A 12165-nucleotide genomic window follows, 5' to 3' on the forward strand; every position below is an offset into this window, starting at 1 on the left:
TTTTAGAGAAACTTTCTCCTCCCAAATTTGGACATTCAAAACCATTCTTTGAGCACCGAGAAAAAGAACATAAAATATAACATTATATTCAAGTAAATTATCTGTGAAGAATACAATGTGTTGTAAATCAGTTATTAGTACTAGATTTGATTAATAATACATAAATTCTGGTTTAACTGTAAAATTATATTTCTCTGGTCATATAACAAAGGCCCACCTTTATCAGGACTATGACAACAAGCTGCAACATATTTGGCTAAGATCAAGTGTAGTATCTGTTCTTATCAGTTTAATATCTGATACGTGAACCATTGGTTCACATGATATAAAATTTATTTTTTAAGTGAGAAAGGGCCAATTGCAGTAGCTTGCTACCGAGGCCTTCAAGCATTGCCCTTGCTTTTTGCACTACTGCAAGGGCTGGGTGCATCCCTTCTAGTTCAGTTCAATTTTTATAATATTTGTCTTTATGGCTTAGTATTTAGTCACGTGTATTAGTCAACTCAAACAAACTGTCTAGCACAGCTTTTTCAACATGCTCTTTATGTGAGATTATGTTGGATATATATTTCTAGTAATCTTCCAGCTTACTTAGGACAAAATGAGTTCATGGCTTAGGGTTGATAGTCAATGAATTTTTAGGACTAAGGAAATTGTGTAAATTATAGTGAACTTGCTCAACTTTGTCACTACCAAACAATCCTTTCTTAAACTCCGCTAGGTTTTTTTTGGTTATATGACATTACCTCCTATGTCATATTTCAGTCTTAGATAAGACAGGTTGATCAACGATAGATGCTAAAGCACCTTCAAAATAATCAATTTCCGAACTCAAATTTAATTTTGAAGACCATTGTTTTCCTACCAAACAAGGTTTTTCTATTCTTTCTTAAGAAACTATATATGGTGGTGATTCCTCTGTCCTTTTCATATATATATTAACTTCGTTACTTCATGAACCCTAGACCAAGCTTCTAATAAATTTTGATTTTTGACTAGTCTAGTTCCCACTCTTCGATATATTTTTTGATGGATGTATCCCTATCCCACTGCTACCGAGTAGGTCCAAGTAATTCAATTGGAGTTGTTGAACCATACCACATAATTCCAGCAACGACAAAAGCCGCAAATAAGACAACAACAATATTGCAAGAAAGGATATGTTCATTATACATCGAAAAAAGTCATACAAACATGTCTTTGCAATGAAGTCATCTTGATTTTTTTTTTCTCCTTCAACAAAATATTCTTTTGCAGAAGTAAAGCGTCTTCAAATTAACTTCAATCTATCTCAATCCAATTTCCCAATTATAATCTCAATTTGAACTTCCATCATCTTAGTGTTCTTAATCTCATAAATTCAAATGTCAAATGTCTATGTCTAATTAATCCTCTAATCTTCTAATTACATCATTATCTCCATCCTTTTCATCTAACTCTTCCCCGATGAAACTTGTGCATCCTAATTGGCATCAAAAATTATGTTATAAAGATCAAAAGCATCTAGAGCTGGATCTGTTGTTGATTCATACAAGGGAACATTTTGAACATCATTTTCACCTTCAACTTGCTCAATCACAACAACATTATTTGCCTCTTCAGTTACCCATTCATATCGTTAGATTCAATGTCATCAAATGGAAGAGCAACAATTTTTCGAATTTATCTACTTTTCTACTTCAAGTTATACATCACAAAAACTAAATAAGTCATCTTTTTCTAATGCAAATGGTTCCTTCTCCTTGTATGAACCTAAAATGAAATATTAAATTTTAATAGATATAAACCTAATAAAGGAAATTATAAATAATTTAAATTACCATTTCAAATGAGCTCCAATTACACTCACATCCCAAAGAATTACAAGTCCTCTAGGAAAATGAAATTCAACAATTTACAAATTAATTTTTCTTCTTTCTGCAAAATTTGGTACCAATCTTCTCATGCATATATACAATCCTTCTTTCACCTCTCCACCATCATCACATCTAAAGTTAGGTTCATAGTGGAGGTGGAGGTTGAGAAAATAGGCAGCTGCATGCAAAGGCCTATGAAGTTGACTATCCCATCGAGCATCGATTATTCTCCAAACCTCTTCATAACTACACTCAATACCAAACTAATTTCAGACATAAGTAATTAAACCTTGAATGAGTAAAAGTTTGAAATTTTACTTCTTCTTAATATTGTTAAAATTGGACCTAATCTTCTCTTTTGCACAACCTATCTCTTCATAAATGAAACTCAATGCAGGTTTTACATTTGAGTCCGCCAATCTTAAGACCACCATAAGAAGGGTAGTAGCCTTCTAGCATGTAGGTACATTCTTCCAAAACCAATTGTCTAATACCACACGTTTTACTCTTTTCCCCTCTTGTGAGGTTCCAAACTTGCTTGTCTTCCCCTCCTTAGAGCTGAACATGGTCAATAATGATATCTTCAATTCATGAAGACAACCAAGAGTCAAATATGTCGTGGCAAATCTAGTTACACTCGGTCTTATCAAGTCTCTACCTTTAGTGAACTTTTTCAACAAATAAATCAACATTGTTTTTCCATAAATGTAAGTGGTAATTTGACCCTTCTTGATTGTCAATTCATATACCTTCAAATTCTTTTAAAAATTTTCAAACATCAAATCAATATAATGTGCAGCACATGGAGTCCAATACATTTGTTCTGTTTTTTCATCAACAAATCTCCAATTGTCTTGAAATTTGCAGCATTATCAGTAACAACTTGAATTATATTTTCTTGTCCAACAATGTCATTTAATATCTTGAATACTTTATCAGTTGTGCGTGTGTGCACGTGTGCGTATGTGCGTGTGCGTGTGTGTTGATATGGAAACAATGAATACTTGTATTATTTTTGAAAATGGTTTAATGTTGATATCACATGTATTCATATAATTATATTTATAAAAATAATAAATAATACAAGTTTTATCTAAAATACACAGTAACATGAATAAACCTTGTATTCAAACTTTTTTCATTTTTGAAAGTTATTTTATTGATAAGGTGTCATGAATGGATATGAATAGTGTTTTCCTAACCAGTCATTGGTTAGGACCAATTGTAAAGAGTTATAGAAGAAAATCTAATAATATATTAAAAGTAAACTAAGTGTGAAAAGGAGTTTCACTCAACTACATGGGAAGAATATAATGTTGCCTCTGTGCAGAATGAAGCATATCAATCAAGTGAAATCCACATCGATCAGTTCCTTGACAAGCATATGAAGTTTAGAATATAAAAGCTGAACACCTGCAGAATCAAAATCATACTTTTCTCGGCCTTTTGGCTAAGATCAAGTGTAGTATCTGTTCTTATCAGTTTAATATCTGATATGTGAACCATTGGTTCACACGATATTAAATTTATTTTTTAAGGGAGAGGGCCAATTACAGTAGCTTGCTACTGTGGTTCTTAAGCATTGTTCTTGCTTTGCACTACAGCAAGGGCTAGGTGCATCCCTCCTACTTCAGTTAATTTTTTTGTAATATTAATATTTGTCTTTGTGCCTTAAGTATCATATTTTATGATTTAATCTTATGCACTGGGTTAGGTAAAACTGTCTAACACATGTAGAATACAAATATCTAACCACTATAAACCAATTATGATTCAATTATTCTATGTTTCACCAAAAGGGTAGCACAATTTCATTAAGTAGTCTACTTGTCTTCAAATATTCTATGCTTCTCCAATTCCATCAGGCCTTTTTTGCTTTCATGACCTTACCTTATACCCCATATTTCAGTCTTGGATAAAACAGTTTGATCAGCAATATTTAGTTTTAAAGACCATTATTTTCTTAAAGATTTTTCTGTTCTTTTTCTGACGAAACTATATACGGTTGCTACTCGTGTGTGTCTTTTTCATAGATTAACGTTGTTGAACTCAGTTACGGCATCAAAAAAAGTCATCCAAATATGTCTTTGCAATGAAGTCACCTTGAATTTTTTTGCTCCTTCTTTTGCGGAAGTAAAACTTCTTCAAATTAACTTCAATCTATCTAAATCCAATTTCAAAATTATAATCTCAAACTGAACTTCCATCATCTCAGTGTTGTTAATCTCAAAGGCTTTAATGCTTTATAAAACCCGCCAATTTCTCCATCTAGACACAAACACGTGTACATTGGTTTATGTTTATCAAGATAACTAAGAAAACCTTTCACTCAAATTATCAAGATGTGATCGATTGTTGAATACAGTAAATTTCAAATTTCTGAGAGGCTGAAAAACCTGCCATGTACTTTGTGTTAAATAGACTAGCTTTGAGTTGTGACGGAAAAACTTTTCTGACTTTGCAATCTTTACTATTTGGTTTGGCTTACAAACTTTATTACCTTTTGTTTTAGAATCTTCATTAAATTTTGCGTTCAGTGACTCTCAAAATCTAACAGGTTTGCCAAGAATAACTTTTAAGCAAATGATTCATAAATTTAGACTTCGTCATATTAAGTATGTAAGTCTACATGAGGGGAGAAATAAAATATGTGATGAATAATATTATATTAAATAATACAAAATATTGTACTCTTTTTCCTTCACTAGGTTTTAATTCCAAAGGATTTTTGTTAGTAAGGTTTTAATGACACACATTCTCTTCTGGGTGGATACATAAGGGAGGGAGTGTTATGAATTGATGGTCGTCCATTGATTTGATACAATTATTCATATAATTGTATGACTGATAGTAGTCATATGATTCATTAAATATTGGAAATATTAACTATTTGATTTTGTATCCTTGTATGAGTTACATGTTGTATTTATCAATATGAATCTTCCTATTAGTAATAAATAACACACACAAATAGTTGCTCCTCATTCTTTCATTCTCTATTCTTTCTTTACTTTCTTTCTGTATTTTCTATTATTAGCTTTATTTTGTTACAAATAGTACAATATACATATTCTAAGATGTTACATATCCCACTTTCAGAAAATCATTAAATAACAATCAAATTTAGAAACAAAATATAATTTGTCATTACATTAACCAAGTTAGATATAATTTTATAAATTAAAAATCATTGGTATCTAAAATAGTTTTTATTATTAATAGAAAATATAATTAATTTATAAATTAGAGTCTAAATTAGTTTCCAACATTATTTACCAAGAATCTAGTTAGTTATTATTATTAACTCTAAATTGGTTTCTAACTTAAAATTAGAGTCACAATGTTATTTTTTTTATTCTTTTAAATTTTCAATAGATAATTACCTTATTCTAAATTTGATATTATTATAGTAAAATAACTCATTGTCTTCACTATCTAAAAATATTTATATTTTTTAGTTAATTAATTATTAAATATATGTATATATTTATTTATTTTTAAACAAAAATTTTCACATATATCCCAATCGTAAAAAAAAACTAAAAAATATTGAAAGAAAACTTAATTTAATATTTGTCAATCCTTGCAACAACGAGCAATATACAGAGGTGAATAAGCACCCTTTGTAGACTTTGTCAGAGATCGATAAGCTTTGTCTAAAATGATTGAAATCTTATCTAAAATTTGAATAACACAACCTAAATGAGAAGCCTATTTAAGTGGGTTGTGTTCCAAAAGTGACTTGATTCAATCTCTTCAGTGATAACAAACAAAAACAGAAAAGAACAAGATCAAGTTATTGTCCTGTAACCAAATATCTGTAAATGTCTTATTAGTTTTCCTATGATTAATTGACATGCACACAAGAAATTACAGAAATTTGCATATCAGAAAAACCAAGAGAAGAACCTGAAGAGCAGTGCTTCTCATCTCTCTGTAACAGATTGCAGGATGTTATATACTGGAATTTCTCTTTCACTTACAATTACTCAACCGTGAATTGATTATTTTGGTATGGAGTTGCACCTGATTAATGTGTTATGTAAATTGTTTGACCCGTGGTCTCTTTTTTCATTCACCTTTCGCTCATTTATTTTCATTTCATTCTCTTAAAACTTGAGTCAAACATTTCATCTCTGAGATTCTTTGTGACAGTATGGTATGAACTTAGAGTGCATTGAAGAAACAACATCACACATAATAATAAAAATAAGCAAGTTATTTTCCCAAAGATTGAGTGTGTTTGAACTCAGTTATCAGTTTCATCACTGTTTTAATCCTCTCTCAGAAGGTTCCACATTGGTCAGTTCCCTGATAGGCATATGGAGTTTAGAATATAAAATCTGAACACTTCCAGAATCAAAATCATACCTTTCTCGGCCTTTTGGCTAAGATCAAGTGTAGTATCTGTTCTTATCAGTTTAATATCTGATATGTGAACCATTGGTTCACTCGATATTAAATTTATTTTTTGAGAGAGAGGGTCAGTTGCAGTAGCTTGCTACTGAGGCCTTCAAGCATTGTCCTTGCTTTGCACTACTGCAAGGTTCTGGTGCATCTCATCCAATATAGTTTAAATGCTTCTTATTATATATTTATGCTTGATATTTATATTATTAGATTTTCTGTTCCTTATCCATTTTGTTATTGTTTTTGAGGCATTCAAAATCAAACTTTATGATGGAAAAGAAACAACCAACATAGTAGCAAAGTACTATTTGGAACCCTGATAGTTGGAATATAAAAACAGAACACTCAAACATTTATATTTAGAACAGTGGTAAGGTTGAATAACTAATGGAGCCTCTCATAAAGACGGTGAAAGTTCAGTTTCAATTTCAATATCATTGAGATTAATAACATTTTATTTGTAATTCTTTAGCAGTAAAATCTTGTGAATTCTAGAAAGTTGCAGAGAATAACCACAAATTCAAGATTATAATAGTTTAAAACCTTTACTCCTTATACTAGATCGTCTAGTAAAAATTAGGATCTTTTGTCTCTCCCAAATTCATCCAAATTATCCTATATTTCAACAAAAGAAAAGAAGACACAAGTGTTTTAAAATTGTGAGTGGTTAAACAACAAACTTTGTGATATTTATATCCCACATCCTAAAGAAAATGAACCAACAATGTCTTTATTAGAATTAGTTGTGGCACATAATAGAGTAGTGGATAGTGGTTGTATTGAATTAATGCATGTATTTGAGGACCATGTCGGAAAGACCTATTGCTTGACCAGGTACTGCTCGTTGTAAAATAATAAGGTTTAATATTTAGAGTTTTTATACAGAGAAAGACTTTTTAGTCAACATAGATAAAACTTATCATATTTTTAAAATATTGAATAATATAAAGTTTTACATTTGGAACATGAGTCAAACATTTTATTGGTAAAGGTCTTTTATAACTTGAATACTTTCAAACTGTCCGGTCTTTGTTTAGGACCAAACATCAAAAGCTATTTTGTTTTAGACAATACTAAGCAATTCTTCAGCGACCGATCTTTCTAGGTTGTAAGTGAGTTATCAGTATCAGTACCAGATTCGAATAATAATCATAAATTCTGGTTTCACTGTAAAATTATATTCCTATGATCATATCAATAAAGTCCCACATTCATCAGGACTCTGACAAGAAGCTGCCTTTCTCGGTCTTTTGGCTAAGATCAAGTGCAGTATTCTTTAAATTATTAGAAAAAGTATATTATTCCTCACGAAAAAAAATAAGAATTTTTAAATTTAAAATATTTTTTTATTGAAAGAAAACTCTCAAAACTCGATGAATCCAGAAAAACAAAAAATATACAATAATTTGGAAGAATAACTCAATAATTTTTGAAGCAATCATTTCAATTCAATCGACAAAGTCGACAAATTGTTCATTGAAAAAAAAAATCTAAGGAATCTCTCTAATTCTATATCTATTCGTTCCATTTGAAGAAAGGAAGGATTCCAACAAAGAATCGATCTTTCTTTTAGTTGTTGAATCTCTCTTTGATTGATCAATGTGTGATATTTCGAATCCTCATTTCTAATGTCTAATGAAATTGCCTTGGATTGATCAGAAGATCCTTTCAATTCGCTAGAATCCGTTACTTGAATGAAACTAGATCTTGTGGAATCATATTGAAGATTTGATGATACATTACGTACCTTGTTAAAAAACTGATCCTTGTTTCCCAACCACAGATTGTTTGACCAAATCCAATTCTCTCGTGATATGTTCCTCAAAAAAATCCAATTTGTGCGAACTCTTCCCCCAACTAACGAAGAGATCTTGACGGAATTGTCACATATGAAATTGAGCACAATTTTATAAAGAAATAGTCCGCTTGTTTCTCAAGAAGAGATGCGAAACATGTTCAATGGCTCAATATCATTTGATTGAATAATTGACCGAGTCCCTTGTTGTTTGAAGAAACCTCCACTTCCTTTGGTATTTTTTTACGAAAAGCAAATATGAGATAATAAATCTAGTCTTTTACTAAAATTTCTACTAAAATTTCGAATAATTGTCCCGAATTCAAGTTAATTATTTTTCGCCTCTTTCTCAAGAAAAGACGATCAAAAAATTTTCAATCATGATCATTTTCAGTTTGTTTTTTGAGGGAGAGGGCCATTTGCAGTGGCGTGCTACTGTGACTCTTGTATTAGTTATTTTTTTATAATCTTAAAATCTTTTTTTTATGGCTTTGTATCATATATTTTGATTTAATTTAATCACATGCACTTAACTGAGCAAAATTGTCTACCACAGTTTGTTATATTTAAAATGAGTTCACAACCTAGGATTGATAGTCAATGAATTTTTAGGAGAAAGGAAATAGTGTAAATTTTAAAGTAAACTATTATTTATTCAACTCCACTATGCCTTTTCTGTTTATATGAAACATATGTCGTATTTAGTCTTAGATAAGACAGTCTGATCAAGAATAAATGTTTAATTCCCGGATCCAAATTTGATTTTGAAGAACATTGAATTTTTTTCTACTTCAACAAACTATTTTTTTGTTGTTTCCTCTATATCACTCCAGACTCAAGTAGTGTATGGATGTGATCACTTCCCTTTGGTTTTAGGATGTTCGGTAACGTGCACAAATATTAAATGTACATGCAAAATAAATAAATAAATAAATAAATATATATATATATATATATATATTTATTTATTTATTTATTTATTGCATATAAGGATATTTCAGTTTCAATGTTCAAACTATGAAAGCCTCTCCTTATGTGAAGGTATTTCAAGGAACTCTCATTATTCCATGATCGATCCTTCATTTGCATCACTGAGTAAATTTTTTTACAACAATAAATTTCCAATACTATTTTAAAATAATATGGTTTAATTATATATTTGATTCATATTTTCGTCAAAATTATTTAATTTGGTCTATATTTTTATTTTATGGTTAATTTGATTTTATTTTTATAAAATTGGAATCAATGAAGTCTTCTAGCAAACGACAAAATCAAATTATTAACCACGATGATAACATTGAACTATGTGTGTAACGTGGCTTATTATGCATTAACGTTGTTGGCTCATATATTCTTATTTGCTATATTTTGATTGAAGAAAATTAATTAGGTTTGTTTTTATGTCGTTTAGAAATATAATTAATTAGATTATATGTTTAATTATGATATATTATATTTTAAGAGAAAAATGATTTTCTTATAATTTTTTTTATAAATCAATCTACTTTTTCATATATTTTAATTCTGTTTTTTACTTAATATATAATATTACTGTTTATTATATTTTTTCTAAATTCTAATATTTTTTGTTGACTACATCCAATTTTAAAATATTTTAATGTAAAGAAATACGAACATGACAATATAATAAGAACTTCTCTTATGCTTCCAGATGAATTCAAATTTTCTATTTGTAACTGAAACGTTATATTGATGATATATTGTATTAATATGAATCTCACACTCCCTATTTTGAGTAAGAGCAAGCAAGTAGTGAGCAAACAACTGTTTTGGGAAATTTTTTTAATATAAAAGCAAAAAAACCATAGTTGTTTTAACTGTAGTATATGTTGTTATAGGTTAAATATATGATATGATGTAAAAATCGTTATTTAACATAATATTGGAATTGTTAAATATATGATGTGATATAAAAATAGTTGCTTAGCATAATATTATGTAGACTATATAGTGTTTGGTTGGTGCATCAATCTAGACCAAATATTCTTTAGTTTATTATAATTTAATAAATTTCTGGTCTCTCATTTTTTATATCTTATGAATCTGATTTCGATAATATACTATATCAAATAACTATGAAACATAATTAAGTAGAAAAAAAAATAATCTTATATAGGAGTTTAACTACTTATCCAGACAATAAAAGAAAACTCTCAATTCCTATACGGAATGTCTAGCATGAAGTTAAAGTTTACAAATTCTGCTCCAATTTCTATTTATATATATATATATATATATATATATATATATATATATATATATATATATATATATATATATATATATATATATATATATTTACATACATGTATCAAATTTCTAATGTGTGTCAATTCTTGAAAACACACAATACGTGTATTGCATAAATGTCTAATGTGTGTCAATTTTTCGAAACACATAATACATGAATTGCATAAACTGTCTTCTAATGTGCCAACTTTTTGAAACACATAATACATTTCTAGGAATGTTGAGTCAATTTTTAGAAACATGAAATACATGTATTGCGTATAATGTCTAATGTGAGTCTATTTTTATAGGTGTTCTAGAAAATCATTTTTGAAAGAGCAATAGAAGGATATCTTTTTAACAATAAAATGGTGTTGAGAAAAATCACACGTATTTGAAACTAATTAAGTTGGTCAAAACTCTCAATAGGCTCATCTTGTTGTGTTCTAGCTTCTCCACATGTAGGAATAGATACATCTAACTACTTTAAATCAGACTTTAAGAAGTTTTAATGTTAAAATGCAAACTTTTTTTGTCTTGTACCCCACATCCCTGAAGAAGTTAAACGAAGATATAATTCAGGTTTAGTTTAGTGTAGGGACAGTAGTGATACGAGGAGCCTAATGGATTGGGTGAACAAAATATTTAAATTTTGAGATCTAATGTATAGTAATCCAAATTTATATCACTTATATTTAAATGTTTTTCTTTCAGATCCAAATGCACCTTTTGGATTTTAAATCCATTTTACTTAATTGGATTTAGATGAGATTTAAATGGATTTTTTCATATCCAAATTTACACTTTTAGATTTTAAATTTGGTCCACTTAATTGGATTTATGTTAGATTTAGATGAATTTTTTCCAAATACAAATCCACACTTTGGATTTTAAATTCAGTCCACTTAATTGGATTTATATCGGATTTAGATCAGATCTGATTTGAATATTTTTTGGATTTTGAAAATCCAAAATAAAGTGTGTCCAATTTAACTCAAAGCGACATAGGACCAAATCAAGTCAAATCGACCTAGATTCAAGGTCAAGTAGAATGCACCTGAGTCAAAGGTCTAATTAAGACAACTCAAGCCAAAAGTTCATGTTAAGTTGGCTCGAGTCGAAGGATCAAGTTGAGTCGACCTTAATTAAAGATCAAGTTGAGTCGACCTTAATTAAAGGTCATGCTAACTCGACCTTGACTAAAGGTCATGCCAACTCGACTTAATAGTCAAGTATTAGATTAGTTTCATTAAATTTAATTTAATTAACAACATGGATTGAGTCTAGATTTAATCCGATTTAAATTAGATTAGAAAACATTCAAATTTGATTGATATGAATGAGTCAAATGTATTTCGATATTCTAGTTAATATGAATATGGATTATAGATCCAATATATTATTGGAACTATATTAGATCTAAATTAGATTTTGAAAATTTTCAATCCATGTCCAACTGTACCAGTGGATACTCGTCTAAATTCTTAGTTGCACCAATCTCTTGGTGTTGTAAGAAGCAATCAGTTGTGGCACTATTATCCTATGAGACTGAGTATGTTATTGATTCATATGCATCTTGCAAAGCTATTTGGCTTGATCAAATGTTAAAAGAAATAATAGTGGATATTGAAAAGCTTATAGTTGATAACAAGCCATCTTTAAATCTAGCACCTAATCCTGTCATATGGCATAAACAAGCACATAAAAATTAGATTTCATTTAATAAGGAAACAAGCTAAGGTTTAAGTTGGTGCATGATTGAATTACAAGTAGTTGATGTATTAACTAAACCTTCAGAGAGAAACAAGTTTGAAAGGCTCAAAGTTGAGTAGTGTATAGTATCCTTGAGTA

At 29.3% G+C, this 12165-nt stretch overlaps 3 non-coding genes across 3 annotated transcripts; all 3 read left to right on the forward strand.

The window, feature by feature from the left end:
- The first annotated feature begins 248 nt into the window (after window positions 1-248).
- Window positions 249-435, forward strand: LOC114170887. The gene has a single exon (XR_003601246.1). It is a non-coding gene; the product is annotated as a U2 spliceosomal RNA (small nuclear RNA).
- Window positions 436-3285: 2850 nt separating this feature from the next.
- On the forward strand, window positions 3286-3481 carry LOC114170870. The gene has a single exon (XR_003601230.1). It is a non-coding gene; the product is annotated as a U2 spliceosomal RNA (small nuclear RNA).
- Window positions 3482-6223: 2742 nt separating this feature from the next.
- On the forward strand, window positions 6224-6419 carry LOC114170865. Its single transcript, XR_003601226.1, has one exon. It is a non-coding gene; the product is annotated as a U2 spliceosomal RNA (small nuclear RNA).
- The last annotated feature ends 5746 nt before the right edge of the window (window positions 6420-12165 follow it).

The sequence above is a fragment of the Vigna unguiculata genome, chromosome 11 (assembly GCF_004118075.2).
Source record: "Vigna unguiculata cultivar IT97K-499-35 chromosome 11, ASM411807v1, whole genome shotgun sequence".
NCBI classification, from domain to species: domain Eukaryota; kingdom Viridiplantae; phylum Streptophyta; class Magnoliopsida; order Fabales; family Fabaceae; genus Vigna; species Vigna unguiculata.